Source organism: Pseudophryne corroboree, chromosome 8 (assembly GCF_028390025.1).
Source record: "Pseudophryne corroboree isolate aPseCor3 chromosome 8, aPseCor3.hap2, whole genome shotgun sequence".
In the NCBI taxonomy this organism is placed as follows: domain Eukaryota; kingdom Metazoa; phylum Chordata; class Amphibia; order Anura; family Myobatrachidae; genus Pseudophryne; species Pseudophryne corroboree.
The window spans coordinates 191,893,250-191,905,620 of record NC_086451.1 but is presented as its reverse complement, the minus strand read 5'-3'; the positions used below and the strand labels follow the sequence as shown (position 1 = coordinate 191,905,620).

Here is a 12,371-nt window from a genome sequence, read left to right as displayed (position 1 = left end):
GCTGACTGGACATTGAGCTCCAAAGGGGACAGATCGCTACCCGCCACGGGAACGCTCACCACGGCAGCCAGCCGCTACCCCCTCACTGAGCTGAAGCGTGGCGAGTTAGTCACTGTCCCCCCTTACAAGCGGGGGGTCAGTGTGAAGAGGGCGGCTTAAGGGTGGGAGCGCGGTATTAACCACGCTCCCGGATGGCTCAGCGGTACTGTGGTGCGGCGCTGTGAGGGGCGCCCTGACCCAGCAAGGTACCCTATACTGACCATTTCCAGCCTGTCGGGGTCCGCGGATCTCAGCCAGCACAAGAGCGGGAGGACGGCGCCATTGAAGGGACGGAGCTTCTCAGAGCGGACCCAGCAACGTTCAGCCCCATTTTCCTGCCTGCAATAATCACTACTAGTGGATGTCCAGGTCCCTCCAGTGCAACTCCAGCTATCTGTACGGTACCAGTGGTTTGTAGAAAGAGGGGGGGGGGGGCTGTGTTATAGGCTGTGTCACCTATTAAGGGACACAGTCAGCGCGGGTTGGGGTCTCCCTATACCTTTAATAGCGCTGCATGTGGGTTGGCTCCAATCTCTGTGTCTCTCTGCCATTCTTGGGGGGGAAACCTCTGTCTAGTGAATATCCTGTGTGTTTGTGGGGTGTTTGGTGTGTGTGACAACATGTCTAGGGACACTATTTCATGTGCTGCAGAGGATTTGTCTTCCCAGGAAGACTCCATACCATGTAATCAGGATTGCACTGTTGTAGTGCAGATCCCTGCTAGAGAGCCAGAATGGTTAGTCTCTCTGAGGGGGACTATTTCTCAGATTTCTGACAGGGTTGCTAGGACTGAGCATGCCACTCAGATCCTACAATCCTCTATGGTTGTGTGGTATGATACTGCTTCCTCGGGATCTTCTGCGGTACATTCTCAAAAACGTGTGCTTGCATTGCTTACGCAGGATGACACGGACACAGACTCTGACACTGCAGACGGTGACGGGGATGTGTCGAGGGGGACAGCATCGCTTGTTAGGGGGGTGCAGTTGATGATTGAAGCTGTGAGGGATATTTTACATATTTCTGACACAGCTCCTGAACAGGTGGAGGGGGCCTTCTTTGCAGATAATAAGAAGCCCCCCTTCACCTTCCTGGCATCCAAAGAATTAAACGCGATCTTTGAAAAAGCCTGGGAAACTCCGGAAAAGAAATTTCAGATCCCTAAGAGGATCTTGGTTGCTTTTCCCTTCCCAGAGGAAGATAGAAAGAAGTGGGAGTCTCCGCCGATCGTTGACTCCTCTGTCTCCAGGCTGTCAAAACAGGTGGTTTTACCAGTCCCGGGATCTACCGCGTTGAAGGACCTGGCAGATCGTAAGGTGGATGCTACGCTTAAATCCATGTACACGGCTTCCGGGGCTATATTATGGCCTACTATAGCCTGTGCTTGGATTGCAAAAGCTATTGCCAGGTGGTCAATCACTGCAGGAGGAGTCGACTTCGCTGGATAAAGGTGATGTTGATGTGTTTTTACGCCAGTCAGGATTCTGCAGGGTTCCTGGTGGATTCCATTAAGGACCTGGGTTCCATGGCTGCGGGGATCTCCTCCATGTCCGTCTTAGCTCGCAGGGGTCTCTGGTTGCGCCAATGGTCTGCGGATGCGGAATCCAGGAAGAGCGTGGAGGGCCTACCCTATACTGGTCAGGCTCTCTTTGGGGAGGCGCTGGATGCGTGGATTGCCATGGCTACCACGGGTAAGTCTACTTTCCTCCTCTCAGCTGCGCCGGCTACGAAGAAACCTTTTACACCAGCCACGTCACGGTCCTTTCGGCCCGCAAGGCCTAGAAAGAACAAGCCTTCGAACACCTTCTTCAGAGGTGGTCGTACCAAAGTAAAGAAACCTGCTCCCACAGGTTCCCAAACCCAGAAGCCCACTTCTGATACGCCTAAGTCCTCCGCATGATGGTGGACAGCTAGTCCTGGAGGAGGGTTACGTAGAGGCAAGACTCCGGCACTTCAGCCACGTCTGTGTGTCATCTGACCTGGACCCCAGGGGGGTACTGGATATAGTGAGGTTTGTGGAGAAAAAGAAACAGAGGAATCTGTAATGTTGACGCACTGAGTAGAGGTATTATTAAAATATAACTTTTATTAGATATACATTAAATTATATTCTGAATCATTGGTCCAGACTACAGTGAAACATAGAGTTAAAAACATTGACAGTACTAACATATATGTGAATTCAGTGATCGCAAAATACGCGTTATAGCGCGTTTTTACGCGCTACAGAAGAAGAGGGACTCACTTTTTAAATATGAGCGGGTCCTGCAGGACGCGCTATGATGCAGAGTCCTGTGTGCGCCTCAACCAATACTGAAATGCTATTGGCTGAGGCGTGCACAGGACTCACAGCGCGTCCTGCAGGACCTGCTTATTCCTCAGTAGCCGTCCTCCCTGTCACGCACCGCCGGCAACATGCCCCATCCGTCCTTATTGTAACGAAGATGAGGGGGCGGGCCCGTGTGTGTGAAACCAATAGCACATCCCCGCACACACGCTCCTCATTCTGGTCCAGCCCTGCGCTCCACCCGCCGTCTACTGCTCCGGGTTGCTGTGGCCGGGGTGATGAGCGTGTGTGCGGGGATGTGCCCAGCTCCTGAGACCATTCCACTGCTCCGGCTGCCGGCGGGGCTGAGTCCAGCAGGCGTAATGACATGCTGCTGTGCACACCGTGGGGGAGAGTGTAGCGGCTGCACCGCGTGGTCTACGTCCTGGAAGACGTGCACTGGTGAGTACGGGCCCTGGCAGTTGGGTGGTCTGATTCTGGCTGGGCGCTGACTGGCATCAGCATGGGCAGCTGGCTGGTTCAGAGCTGCACGCAGGTCCGCATGAGCAGATATTGGCAAACACTGTGCTGTATGTATCTGCCTCTGCCATATACAGGCTGCGTGATCATGTGTGTATCATATCAGGGTGGGAACCTGGATTGGTCCAGGCCGTTGGTTGACAGTAAATGCTAGATGCAAGTGGCCTAAGGGACCTTTTACGTCAGGGGAGGAGCCACGACACAAGGGGGAGGAGCTAGCACACCGGGATAGTTCCTCTACTATCCACGCCACCAACAATCGCTCGCCACAGAGCCTGCGAGGGTACATTTCGGGTACCCTGTTCAGCCGTAGCTCCTCCCCCTGGTGATGTGTCTCCTCCCCTAGTGACATCAGAAGGTCTCTTCTCCCACTCAGATTTAGAACCAACCGTTAGTTGACCCTGCAGTAGCTGACAGCAGGCGGGGAGCGGTATTTGTGGTGCGCTGTGCGGATTCTGTAGGTTTGGTTCTAAATCAGAGTGGGAGAAGGGATCTTCTGATGTCACTAGGGGAGGAGACATCACCAGGGGGAGGAGCTACGGCTGAACAGGGTACCCGAAAAGTACCCTTGCGGGCTTGCTTCGCTCGCCACCTGATTACTAAAGGTAATAGTTGGTGGCGTGGATAGTAGAGGAACTATCCCGCTGGCCTAGCTCCTCCCCCTTGTGTCGTGGCTCCTCTCCCTGACGTAAAAGGTCTCTTAGGCCACTTGAATTTAGCATCAACCGATTCTGTAGCGCGGTGTAGTGTGTCTATCTCACCACTGCAACGTGAACAGAAGGGCCTGGTAACAGGGGGTATGGCGACACTGTCACCCATTCATGTGACCACGGGGCACACATACATGCATACAGCTGTCCCTGGTCCCTTTTCAATGCTGCTCTGTTCTCTTCCTCTCTGTCCTGTACAGCAGGAGGCAACCTGTGGCTCTCTCAGGCAATTAGTCTGTAATGCCAGCACATGGGATCCCGGCATTCATGCTACAAATGCCACTATCTCGATGTATAAAATCCCAACAGGGATGAGTATTTCCCCCTGCTCCCTACCCCCTCACGCTAACAATCTGTTCCCACAGCCTAACCTCCCCCTTTACTGCCTGACCCTAATCCCCCCTTCCTTTTCCTAAACCTAACCCACAGGCTGTGATTAAGGTCAGGATTCCAGCGTTGGTCTCCTGCCCCTGTAGAGTTCCAGCCTCCAAATTCTAACGGGTGTCGGGATTCCGACATCTTCACCGCATCACACCTACAGTACTTTGTGGGGTTTTTCTATAGATAGTACCTTAGGTAATTCTGGATGTTAGAATAGAGAAAGCCTTTTACTGTCGGCATGCTGGCCATTGCATTATTATCATTTATTTATAGCTCTACAATAATTAGAGGACAACAGACTGGGTCCTGCAGGACATGCTGTGAGTCAGAGTCCTGAGGAATGGTACTGGATGAGTTGCACACAGGACTCTGACTCACAGGGTGTAACGCAGCACCTGGTCATTCCTCAGTGGCCATATCCCCTGTTAATCACCTCCTTACCCACGAGTACTGCCCAAACTGCTTTCTACCCTTACCCCCAGCACATTTTGCCCCTAACCTCCTCTTGCACTGAGTACTGGCCCGACTGCTATCTACCTTTACCCCCTCCCTACCTCCATCACAACCCCCTTTATTGCCTGCCCCTAACCCCTCGCCGCTGCACTGCCCCAACTGGTATCAGCCCCTACCCCCAGCACTACTTGCCCCTAAAACTCTCCTTGTCGCCCAGCACTGTCCCATCTGTTTTCTGCCCTCATGCCCCCATAATATGTGACGGGACCCAGAAATAGTGGAATAGGACCCCAATTTTTTCAAGTGAGGGGTCCCTGGGACCCACAAATATTTTCGCTCTGCGCGATCACTGCTGTGAATAAAGAAATGAAAAATGTGAATAAAGATCTTTTAAAAAATGTGTCCACGTGTGTTTTAGTGTAAGGTCTTATTTAGTAACCGTATGGGCATACTGGTGCCAAAATCTATGATCTTTATTGTCCCAAATGGTCTATCCCCACTGAATCCGTATTCCTAGATCATAGGTCACTGAACTATTGTTTAAGAATATATAGATTTTTGTTAGGATCCTGAGATTGAAGTGATGTTTCTTCACTTAGAGCTGATGGGAATATGGCAGTTCCCGTATTTTAGTTTCACAGCTCACAATTATCTCTGTACTAGGCTAATATTCAATTATGCTGGAGATATCAGCACTATATATTGCTTTCCTTAGAGGTATGCCAACCCCAATTATATTGGAAAGCCCACTATTTATCAGTACAGGACATCACTTGCATAGCCCACACTGTTAAAGGGAGTAGCCCTTATTTTTACAGTGTAATTGGGCTGCCCCGTAGGGATATAATGATCCAACTTCTTATATATATGTATATGTATAGTGATATTGATCTTGGTTCAGTGGTAAATGATATGGATAGAGTCATTCATTAAATGGCAGCATATGCCCTCCCACTTGTATGAATGAGGAGGATTTGTTTTAATTTATAATGCCAGGTAATTCGAATCTATACACATAAAATATAATAATATGTGGAAAAAATTGATCTAACCTATCAAGAAGGATTTGTTAATATGGATGGAGACAAAACACAGCACAAGGTCTTCAATGTCAAACTTTGTTATGGCACATAGATTAAACTGTGCTGTCTTACTGACAATGAATGTAATTATTCAGCTGCCAGCTGGCTTATTGATGTTGCCAGTGAGATTGTTACAATGTATTGAATTAAGTATGGCTGTGGAGTATGTTGCAATTCTCCTGTTCTCATATGTTTTCAGGCGTGTTTGTTACAATGTATAACATTCCACTTAGAACAAGAGACTGCTAACATCACACTGATAAGATTGTGCAGATATTGCAATTAGCACAAATGCTTAAGTAGCTGGTGCTGTTCCAGTGTGTTATATCATATATAGCACTGACAGCTATCTATTGCATATTATATATGTTTTCCATCCGAGATTATTATGGCATACACATTCATTTATTTAATTATAGTTTATCTTTTAATTTTTAATATGTAGCTTAAAATCCTATAGTACTCTGTTAGATCAATCTAATGTGAGACACTCACATTGGTATCTATTCCTCCTGTGTCAGTGGTCCGTTATCCACTGGCATTATTGGCATGTACTAATCACTATATGCCTTCTCATGCCTTCACTAATAAGGAGGAAGCCTGGTCTCATTCGTAAGTGGAAACAGTTTTACAGTTTTAACAGTTATAGATATTGAGCATTCCTATGTGTTACACACGTGGACACACTGTGCCCAACACGCGTGTTTCACTGCGCTATTGCAGCTTCGTCGGGGAGCAACACGAGCATCTCCCAAGGGCGGAAATAAGACTGTTTTGTGTGCTCCAATCAGCAGCCCGTTTTGTAGCCACGTGGGTCTATTCTCCTATCATTGCCCGATCCGTGCTTTCTACGTCACTTGTGACGTAGGTTCACTGAATTCTAGGTCCACGTGATCCTCCGGGAAATGTCCTGTACGGTGCTTACAGGGAAGGGGGTTTGGATCCACGTGATCGCAGCTTTGTACTGATACTTAGAAAGTGTCCTGTGCGGTACTCGTAGAGAAGGGGATTATATCATCTCTGTATCCCCGTCTCTGTATACATCAATAGGACTACTCGATACTTGAGATAGTGTTCCAACATGAACTGGATTGTTTATAATTTCATAAATCTCTATCCCTTATTGTTGTTGTGACTCATCAATAATCATGTCACACATATCACAATGTAGGTACTATAATCAGTCATCTGATAATATAATTGCATGCATGTTCCGGGGCCCTCTATTTCCAACGTCTAGCAATGTAGATCTTAATAGGAAGGTAAGTATTTTTAAGGTAAGTATATTAATGAATAGATAAGTAAATAGTTATCAGATATAAGACCTATAGATTAAAGAGTTGCCCTTATTATTTTTGTATTAAGTATACCTTATGTCCCTAATTATAACTTGTGCTGTAAATCAACATTTTGTCAGTGATAAGGAGTACATATATTATACGGATATATGCATATACATATCCATGTGTATGGCTGTCATTATATATATATGGTAAAAAAGGGGGAAAAAGGGGGGGGGCTGTTGTGCATCCATTTAGGGAAAGGAGTGAGGAGAAGGAAATACACTTATTTCCAAACAAATGATGAGAGTGTAGCTCCAATAGATACTAAGGATATAATGTTATAGAATTAAGTGAACAGAGGGTTATCAATATAATTTTCATTGAAAAATTAATAAGTGAAAGTGTTAAAATCAAAAAGACGAAACCATTTTCACAGGTTGTGAACAAAACAAACAAAAAACGTGACAAATCAAGGTGCAAATGAAAATAAAAGTATTGTAGGTAGATTTATGTGAGTAATTTGTGCCAAAAAGAGCGTGATTGTACATAAATATATATTATAGGGGATGCACGAGTGCGTATATCTCCGTTTACCTATTATATGACTGGAAACCTTAATTATGGGTTATCCTAAATCAAAGATAGAATGTAATTCTTGGACTTATCCATGCCAGTTGGATGTGTGTAAAAAAATTCATCTTTGTTTCAATTTTTAGAGGTTCTAGGTCCAGATCCCCTCCTCTGATACCCCTTAACATGCATTTCAATTATAAGGCCAGGTAATTTGTGACTGAGAATATTCGGTGTGAGCTGTCCTAATTCAAAAATGGAATGTAGCTGTTAGACTCATTCATGCCAATTGGATATGTACTGTTAAGTAGGAAGATCATCTTTGTTTCGAATTTGAGAAGTTCTTGGTCCAGATCCCCTCCTCTGATGCCCATTTGTATATGTCGAATCCCAAATGCTTTAAGTCCTGTTGGTTCTCCATTATGATGGTTTAAGAAGTGTCTTGCTACCGGTGGCAGAGACTTGAATCTGGCTTGATCTTTCCTGGCATTTCGAATACTTCCGATGTGTTCCAGAATTCTGACTTTTAGGGGTCTGGACGTTTTACCTACGTATTTTTTATGACAGGGGCATTCCAAGTGGTATACTGTTCCTATAGAGGTGCATGTAATTTTCGAGGTTATCACCCATTTTTTGTTGTATCTGTCTAAAAAATCTTTAGTGGGTGTCATATATTTACATGCTTTACAGCTACCACAAGGATAAGAACCCTTCTTCCCTGAATCTCTCGTCGTGGGTTGTGATAGGTGGCTTTGTACCACCTTATCCCTCAAATTAGGTGATCTTCTCCAACTGGTCAATGGTTTACTTGGGAGTATCTTGGACAGGTCATCATCTGTTTGGAGGATTGACCAGTGTCTGGTCAGGATGTTGTTTATTTCCCTCCAATATACATTGAAGGTACCCACATAACGTATCGGTTCATCGTGTTTGGTTTTAGTTTTTGGTGTTAACAACGAGTCCCTTTGGTATGTTTGGACATCTTTGATAGATTTTTTAATTAATCTATTGCTATACCCTCTTTTTTTGAACCGTGTACTTAGTTCTTCTTGTCTGATGTGAAATGTATCGGTATTAGAACAATTCCTCTTTACTCTGAGTAACTCCCCTTTCGGAATTCCTCTGATGGTGGCCGGGAGATGGGAACTAGAAGAGTGTAACAAACTATTAGTAGCTGTAGGTTTTCTGTAGAGGTCTGTAGATATATTACCTTCTTCATCAATATGGATGGTAATATCTAGAAAGTTGATGGATTTTTGACTCATTTCCAGAGTAAGTTTCAGATTTAGATTATTGGTATTCAGAATGTTAATGAATTCACTCAGATCTCTGGAGGGACCTTCCCAAAGTATTAGGATATCGTCAATATACCTTAGGTATATTAGTATGTTGTCAGTGTATTTTTCTAACGATTCCTGAAAGACCACCTCCCTCTCCCACCACCCCAGGTAGAGGTTGGCGTACGTGGGGGCACATGCTGTCCCCATCGCCGTCCCTCTCACCTGGAGGTAGTGGCGCTCATTACATGTGAAGTAATTGTGAGAGAGTATGAACTTCAATAATGCAACAAGAAAATCACCATGATCATTCTGAATCTCCATATTTAGGAAATATTTGATGGCATCAATACCACGATCATGGTGAATGCTCGTATAGAGACTCTCCACATCACATGTCACTAGCCAAACACCTGGATTGACACTTAGATTGTTCAGTTTGTTCAAAACATCCATCGTGTCCCGTACATAAGATGGAAGAGTTATGACATGTTTGCGTAGGTGATAGTCTACATAAATACTGGCATTCTCTGTCAGGCTGCCCATTCCCGAAAGGATAGGTCTGCCAGGTGGCTTCTTTTCATTTTTATGTACCTTAGGCAATAGGTATAGTGTCGGTGTTTTGGGTTTATGTACATGCAAAAAATCAAAATCTCTTTTGGTAATGATACTGTTAGTATGTGCTATTTGTACCATATCATTGTATTGCTGAAGAAATGTATTAGTGGGATTGAAATAGAGTCTTTTGTAACAATTTTCGTCGTTCAACTGTCTCTCAAGTTCTTCAGTGTACATAGTTCTTGACCATAGTACAATGTTGCCCCCCTTGTCGGAGGGCTTTATGATGATATCTTGCCACTTAGAGATTTCGTTAAGTGCTGTTCTTTCCTCTATGGTCAGATTATCTGTATAATTCTTATTCTGAAGGTATAAGTTATCAAGATCTCTGGATACAAGTCTATGAAAGACCTCTATCTGGGGACATATTTTTGTGTCAGGGAAAAAGTTGGATTTCTTCATTATTCTAGATCTATCCTCCATCATGTGGCTGTTTGTATGGGTTGTTCGGGACTCAGTGGAGAGTTCTTCCAAGATCTGCAGGGCAGAGAGATCTTCAGCATCAAAACTGGATGCTGTCAAGTTAGCTTTTTCATGTTCCTGTTTAGAGAAGAATTTTTTGAGGAGGATTTTCCTGATTAATAATTGAAGATCCTTTTCATTTTCAAACCGATCTGGTTTTCGTGCTGGGGAGAAAGATAGTCCCCGGCTTAGGACCGATATTTGATCTTGGGTTAATATTTTGTCTGTTAGATTAATAATCTTTAAATCATCGGTTCTTTCTTCAGGAGTAACCTCCAAAGGGTTCATTACTTCTTGTATTGTCTCCTCTCTCTCGGTTCCTCTCGCCAATCCAGATCGTCTCTCTTTCTTCTGCCTCCTTTTGCCCCTCCTGATTTTTCTCCCTCTATATTTGGATTGGCTTTGGAGTACCTTGGGGTCTTCTCTAAAAAATCCCGCCTAATTGTTTTGTTGGTGGCTCCACTATTAGGACCCTCATTTTCTGAGGAGTCCATCTCAGAGGTAGAATAGTTGGTGGACCATCTGGTCCTATTGCGCTGAGTGGGTATGTTCCATTTGAACACCCGATTGGAGGCATAGTCCATTTTGTCTCTCTGAAATTTCCTACGTTTCTTTTCAATAATTCCCTTTCAAACTCTTCCACATCTTTCCTATATTTTTCATATCTTGTCTGGAATTGTTCCAATGTTTCGAAATTTTTGAGTTTTTCACTCAATAGAGTGATCTCTTGGTTCAGTTGAGTGAGTATTATTTCGTCGTGTTTCATGAGAATTTTTATTAAGTCGTTTGAACATTGGGTCAGGACTCCTTCCCATTCTTTTTTGAGAGTTTCATTTGCCAGCTCATAGGCTGGAAAAAGTTTAGGTCTCAAACCCCTTGGGATTAATTTATTACGTAAGTAATTATCAAAGGTACTTTTGTTCCAACTGGTTTTACTTTGTCTCATAAGTGCTGTTTTGAGACTGTAAAGATCATCAGTCCAGTTGGAGTCATAAGTGTCTGGCTGATTGGAGTTAGAATTAAAGATGGAATCTATGTCGTTTTTTAGCTTATCTCGTCTGCTCTCTAGGTCTCTTGCTAAACTAAATGTAGACATTGTTACGAGGGAGAGCTCTGCAGCGTTTGTAATAAATTGAGATTATTAAGCAACAAATAATTGAGTTTAGAGGTGCTAGATACAAAGAGACAGATTGGTCACTAGGACCACTTGTATTGGACAAATGGGTTTAGTATCTGCACACTCAATACGATTTCCAAGTTTTATGGATGTGTGGGGTTCATCACCTCACATCCATTAGAAAGGAGCCCCTCTTATCAAATAACAAATAATATCTTATATATATCTAAGATATTTAGCAAGAGACCTAGAGAGCAGACGAGATAAGCTAAAAAACGACAGATTCCATCTTTAATTCTAACTCCAATCAGCCAGACACTTATGACTCCAACTGGACTGATGATCTTTACAGTCTCAAAACAGCACTTATGAGACAAAGTAAAACCAGTTGGAACAAAAGTACCTTTGATAATTACTTACGTAATAAATTAATCCCAAGGGGTTTGAGACCTAAACTTTTTCCAGCCTATGAGCTGGCAAATGAAACTCTCAAAAAAGAATGGGAAGGAGTCCTGACCCAATGTTCAAACGACTTAATAAAAATTCTCATGAAACACGACGAAATAATACTCACTCAACTGAACCAAGAGATCACTCTATTGAGTGAAAAACTCAAAAATTTCGAAACATTGGAACAATTCCAGACAAGATATGAAAAATATAGGAAAGATGTGGAAGAGTTTGAAAGGGAAATTATTGAAAAGAAACGTAGGAAATTTCAGAGAGACAAAATGGACTATGCCTCCAATCGGGTGTTCAAATGGAACATACCCACTCAGCGCAATAGGACCAGATGGTCCACCAACTATTCTACCTCTGAGATGGACTCCTCAGAAAATGAGGGTCCTAATAGTGGAGCCACCAACAAAACAATTAGGCGGGATTTTTTAGAGAAGACCCCAAGGTACTCCAAAGCCAATCCAAATATAGAGGGAGAAAAATCAGGAGGGGCAAAAGGAGGCAGAAGAAAGAGAGACGATCTGGATTGGCGAGAGGAACCGAGAGAGAGGAGACAATACAAGAAGTAATGAACCCTTTGGAGGTTACTCCTGAAGAAAGAACCGATGATTTAAAGATTATTAATCTAACAGACAAAATATTAACCCAAGATCAAATATCGGTCCTAAGCCGGGGACTATCTTTCTCCCCAGCACGAAAACCAGATCGGTTTGAAAATGAAAAGGATCTTCAATTATTCATCAGGAAAATCCTCCTCAAAAAATTCTTCTCTAAACAGGAACATGAAAAAGCTAACTTGACAGCATCCAGTTTTGATGCTGAAGATCTCTCTGCCCTGCAGATCTTGGAAGAACTCTCCACTGAGTCCCGAACAACCCATACAAACAGCCACATGATGGAGGATAGATCTAGAATAATGAAGAAATCCAACTTTTTCCCTGACACAAAAATATGTCCCCAGATAGAGGTCTTTCATAGACTTGTATCCAGAGATCTTGATAACTTATACCTTCAGAATAAGAATTATACAGATAATCTGACCATAGAGGAAAGAACAGCACTTAACGAAATCTCTAAGTGGCAAGATATCATCATAAAGCCCTCCGACAAGGGG

General features: G+C 43.9%; 1 protein-coding gene across 10 annotated transcripts in view; it reads left to right on the top strand.

Moving 5' to 3' along the window:
* PHKA1 (phosphorylase kinase regulatory subunit alpha 1) overlaps positions 1–12,371 on the top strand; it is an 828,488-nt gene that overhangs the window by 41,710 nt on the left and 774,407 nt on the right. Inside the window, exon 1 of one of the 10 annotated variants that reach the window (XM_063937033.1) lies at positions 2,411–2,767. The exons of the other annotated variants lie outside the window; for them this stretch is intronic. The gene's annotated coding sequence lies outside the window, so the exon portion shown is untranslated. Of the gene's footprint in view, positions 1–2,410; positions 2,768–12,371 lie in introns of those variants that run through there. 10 annotated transcript variants of the gene reach the window in all.